We start from the raw sequence: 6000 nt of genomic DNA, 5'->3' as shown, positions 1-6000 counted from the left end.
TTCTGCCTTCGGAGAAGATGAGCCAGCCCTCAAGGAGGTGATTATGTAATTTGCTAGCAATTCATGTCCCTCCCGGCGTGACACTGCGCGCTGACGTCACGGGGCTGTAATGGTGGTGTGCCTCGAGATTTTTTTCATGAAACAAGTGTGCCTTTGCCCAAAAAAGGTTGGGAAACACTGCTGTAGACAAACGCCGGCTCCCTTGGTCTGAAAGCGAGATGAGTGCCGCAACCCCATAGTGGCCTTTGACTGGACTTAACTGTCCAGGGTCCTTTTCCTTTACCCCTTTAATACTTACAACAACCCAGGAAGGTACGACTATTATTCCCATAGTGCAGATAGGAAAAAGCTGAGAGATCAATGCCTTGACTAAGTGTGTCTTCTGTCTATTTTCATGCCAAGTGTAGTTAGCCTTTTTATTATCCTCATAGGCTCATGTTTGAATAGAGTAATGAATTTCAGAGTTATGCATACTGTACGTAGAAGATTAACAAGTATCCCTTAAGTGTCAACATCTTTTAGAAGTTCCACAATTATTCAGTGATACAGTAAGCTTTAGCTCCTTAATGTGTTCCCTGTGATATGCTCAGATGGATCATGTCTTTGTTTTATACAAAATGACAGGCTTTAGCTTTGAATCCTCCACTTCTTTTCAGTAACAACACAAAGGCCTTTACAACAGCAGCGCAGACTTCTCCATAGCAGAACACTACCTCTTAGAATTAAGGATAATGCTAACAAAGCATCTAATCCAATGTCAGCAGAAATTAATAGAAAGATATGAATCAAGGTTTTGAATTGAGCTCCCAAATGCCATGCCTTTTGTTTCGTTGCGTGTGACACTTTATTACTTCTGTATAGAGGGGGGAAGGACAGATCTGGAAGTACAGATCCTGAAGCTGAGGCTCCAATACTTTGGCCACCTCATGAGAAGAGAAGACTCCCTGGAAAAGACCCTGATGTTGGGAAAGATGGAGGGCACAAGGAGAAGGGGACGACAGAGGATGAGATGGTTGGACAGTGTTCTCGAAGCTACCAGCATGAGTTTGACCAAACTGTGGGAGGCAGTGGAAGGCAGGAGTGTCTGGCGTGCTCTGGTCCATGGGGTCACGAAGAATCGGGCACGATAAATGACTAAACAACAACAACAAGAGGGGGAAATTATCCATATACCCATAGCATTATCCAAGTAACCACTTGGATCAAGAATGCAGCTTCAGAGAGGGCCCACATTGGACAGTTCAGGTCTTGGACTTGAACCTCTGCATCAGAGGTGACTAACCTCTGAGCCTCCACATGTTCTTAAGCTAAAACCCTTATCATCCTCTACTATTGGCCAGGCTGACTGTGGCTTCCTGCAGCTGGCATTCAGAAGCATCACTGCCTCTGACTGTGCATAGCCTCCTCTGCATCACATAAATGGCTTGCTGTTTGTTTATTGCTTTTCCTGTCTTTTCCTAATGAAACAGTGCTGCTGCTGGAGTCTTTTGTGTGTGTGTGTTCCTTTCTTGAAAACACTTATGCAACCATCACACTTAATTTTGAAGCCATCACCACATCCTTGTGGTTTTGGCATTCTGGAACACTCTTATTTGCTGTGAGTCAGAAGCTGAGCGCTCGGCTCTTTTAATCTTTTTTTTCAATCTGCCACCATCATTCAATTTCTTCTGCTATTTAAATTGTATGGAATCAGTTTCCAAACAAGGCTCATTCTATTCTGCATATAGGATATATCTTGTGACACATAGGCTTGCCATACGTCAGGAAAATTCCTGACATGTTCTGGTTTTCGAGTGTAAAAATGGCATCAGGGGGGAATTTTGCCAAATCTCCAAAATGTCAGGGGAAACCCAAATGTGTGGCAATGTGATGGAAAAAGCAGTGGAAACAGCTCCAAAAGATTTAAGCTACTATTTTAGGGGAGGTTTCCCCAAAAAAGCTCAACAACTTTGTGGGTATCAGGAATTTTAAAATATGGTAACCCTAGAGACACATAAATGAAGATGATGTTTTGTAGGAGTTTTGGATTCAAGCAAACATTTTGGTAAAGACAAAAGCTCACTTGCTGTATATGCATAGAATTCAAAAGGAAAAACCAAGTGTTCAGGATCCAATTTCATGGACAGATATTTCAGAAGAATTTCTAGTGGAATTCCATCCAAGATGGTGGTCCTATTAGGGACTGGCAAATCTGTCACTGTTAGTTTCTTTCAGTTTCTCTCATTTTTCCAGCCTTATGTTTAGTTTTCCAAATGTCCACATATTGTTTTTTAAAGTGCCTGTGAAAATTAATCAGAGGTTTCAGTGTGAATTTTTCCTAATACACACATTTTCTTCAAAGCATATTTCCCCTATGTTTCCCCTAATATAATACATTTCTCTATGTTAGTTTCATCAGTCTTATGGATGCTTTATCCCAGTTTATCCATTTTTGTATGCATTACTTGGCAGGACAACTGCATTGCAAAATTCAGAGAAGTACTAATTTCATAGAATGGCTGTGTTTTTGTTCTCATCCTGTTTCAGAAATTGCAGATTAGGTAGGTTCACCTTTAAAAGCAAACTGAATCGATTCCCGCCCCCCCCCCCCAAAGAAAAAAAAAACCTATCATAGATGCAACATAAAGCCTGCATAGTTCCTAGGGGATCATAATAGGAGTGCCTTTTGCCAACTTTGGTTGGTAAGACATCTATATCAATTATTGTATTATGATAGCTTGTCCGTGATTGTTCATTCACTGGTAACCTTATTGTTGGATTACTGCAATGTGCTCTCTGGGTGGCCCTTGGTGTTGTTACAGAGGCTGTGCCAGGTGCAGAAAGTGATGAGTAGGTTGCTTGTGGGGACAAACTTCTGTCAGCATATAATGCCTGCTTGCAGGATTTCCACTACCTGCCAATCTGCTAGTGGGCCAAGTTTGAGGTGTTGCTACTAACATTTAACTTTGGTACACAACATCCATTTTTGGCCAAAGAGAAATGCATGCCCCAGTATATCTTGAGAGAGAGAGAGAGAGAGAGAGAGAGAGAGAGAGAAAGAAAGAAAGAAAGAAAAAAAGTATCCCTTCTTTTCTTTTTCCTTCCCTTCCCTTCCCTTCCCTTCCCTTCCCTTCCCTTCCCTTCCCTTCCCTCTTTTCTTAACATAGTTATGCTGCCTTCTTAATTGAATTGGCTTTTAATGAGAGTGAATTGCTACAGGAAATGTGGCAAAAACATTTTTAAAGTAATTTGTCATCTCAACAATCTCTATCCATTAAAAAAACAGTGTAATTAAAAGCAAGCAACCCATATATTTTACAGACAAGAGACTCAAACTGAATCGAGTGAAGTTCACTCAAACAAATAGTAAAAAAAGGAAATACAGACTCAAACAACAAGGATGCCCAGGAATGTCGAGCCCAGAGCTTTGCTACTGTGTAGGTATGACCTTCAAGGAAACAGCTCTGAGGACAGATATATTGGCACCTGAGTCTACCAGAAAAGTAGACCTTATGGATTGCCATCATGAGAACAAGAGGAAGGGGGACAACCAGGGTTAAGAGCCAGCGGTTCCATTAAGTCCACTCACCTTTTACCCGGTGGGTGGCATTGCGGCCAGGCAGCTGGGCCTCAATAGTTTTCCGGCTTAGGGGTGGAAGTACGCCACCTTCCCCCTACGTCATGGCCAGCCGCATCATCTGTGTTTGGGGACAGCCCCAGCCAATCCATTGTAACAGAACTTGCATACTGTTTTGTTCTCATGAAACTGAAGCACCTTGTGTTTTTAGTGTTCCTAAATGCTTAGCTTTGGAGCATTTTCTTGATGTTCTTCCTGCACACTTTTTCCAGAGTGACATTTAGCTCCAGAGAGCACAAAGGGTGAGAAGATTTCTCTGTGGTTAAAACCTCCCCCTTAAGGCTGATTAGTCAGCTCTAAGCCAATGGAGATAGAGACCCTGCTGAAGAAATAGTAACAGGTATTTGACCTCCCAGACCCACTCCCCAACCAGACCACTACACCTCTGTTGATAACACATTTGAGAGGGTAGAATGCATGAACAGATTTTAACTTGTCCATTCATTTGCAGGACCATTGGAACTGGAATATATGCAGCTCTCGAGGAAGGAGAAATCAGACAATCTGATGAAACCACAGGGCAGGCCTCTTCCATGTTCTATAAAAGATTTGAGTAGTCTGGGAAACATATAGGTGCCCCTTGCCCAATTAAGTCCTATATATGATATATACAGTTTGCTGTTAAACTGATCCATGGTTCCATTTTCTTGTTCAGCGTGGCTGGACTGTCACAGATCAAGAAAGAGACTTGAAGAACCGTGTGACTGAGTTGTTTAAAAAAGGAATTTAGTATGTTACTTTCCCCTCTCCACTTTCTCTCCCTTGCCCCCATTATTTTATAACTTATTTCTGTGATTAGGGAGAAAGGGAGTACAGTGCAAGCATAAAACAGCCCATTTACAAGCACCCCAGAAAATGAGTGGAGTTTTATTATACCTCTCAACTGCATGCTGCGAAAGGAGCTTTCGTTTCACACACAACTCACAGCTGGCTGCAGGAAGTTTAAAGTTCATGCAAAGTTTTGTTCAAATGTGTAAATCTCCTTAAGCACAGGTTATTCCCCACACCACCTCGCTAAATGTTCGGAAAGCTAAGAGCCTGGGTTGTAGGTGGCTTACAAGGCAGCTCCACCGTGACCCAATAATATTTATTTATTTATTGAATTTATGGCCTGTCCTTAACCCAAAGGTCCCTGGGCAACTTACATAAAAATATATAATGCAATACCTAAAAGCCACAGCAAATATAAAGCATTAGCAGGAATGCTTCAGTACAGAAGAGGGGGTAGAATCAGCTAAAAACATCAGCTCACCCTACCCCACAAAAGCGTTGGGAAGGCTTTTTGGTTAAATGTGAAAAAATGCATGGCTTTGGGGAATGAGAAACTTAGGCCGCATCCATGTTTGTTGAGCATTCATCCTGCTTTCTTTGCAAAGTTTGTGGGAAGACATTGTTGGCAATATATTAAGCTTTCATTCCGATTGAGATTATACAAGTTTAGTCATATGTGTTATGACTTGTAGAATCAGTTGGCCCATAACTTGTCAAAAAGTTAAGAAAACTCCTTCCCCGTTCAGTTGTGATTAAAGTTTAAAGTGCTTATTGTAGCGAGACACAAGACAAATCTAAACACATGAACTACAGTGGTACCTTGGGTTAAGTACTTAATTCGTTCCGGAGGTCTGTTCTTAACCTGAAACTGTTCTTAACCTGAAGCACCACTTTAGCTAATGGGGCCTCCTGCTGCTGCCGTGCCACCGGAGCACAATTTCTGTTCTCATCCTGAAGCAAAGTTCTTAACCTGAAGCATTATTTCTGGGTTAGCGGAGTCTGTAACCTGAAGCGTATGTAACCTGAAGCGTATGTAATCCGAGGTACCACTGTACTATAATACAGTTCTTCTGATCTTAGTACTAAAGAAACAAGTATACATAGAGATCCACTAGCACTTTACCATGCAAGCTCACACTGATTTGTAAAACCCACAGACAGCACTGCCACAACCACCACAAACTGCAATGCAGTCTTGACTTTTATACCAGTCTCTGCACGTCCGTGTGGACAGGTACGTCCACACATCCCTGAGATAAAGTGAGAGTGGCTGAGTCAGGATTGTCAGCCTTGTACTCTTGCTAGGCGATTCAGTGCACCCGGTGCTCTATCTCTAAACAAGATAACAAGATTCAAACATAGGAGGTGTGCTAGCTCAAGACATAGACCAAGTCACTAGTGCATTTTCACTCATTTTAAAATTACAGCAACAAAGCAAGTGTTCACTCACATTTTCCCATTACAGTGGTACCTTGGTTCTCAAACGCCTTGGTTCCCAAACACCGAAAACCAGGGTAAGTGTTCCGGTTTCCAAACGTTTTTCGGAAGCCAAACGTCTGATGCGTCTGTTGGCTATTGTTTCAGGGGGGCCTGCACCAATCAGAAGCCGTGCC

This window comes from Podarcis muralis, chromosome 5, assembly GCF_964188315.1.
Source record: "Podarcis muralis chromosome 5, rPodMur119.hap1.1, whole genome shotgun sequence".
Lineage (NCBI taxonomy): Eukaryota > Metazoa > Chordata > Lepidosauria > Squamata > Lacertidae > Podarcis > Podarcis muralis.
This window is presented reverse-complemented; position numbering follows the sequence as displayed.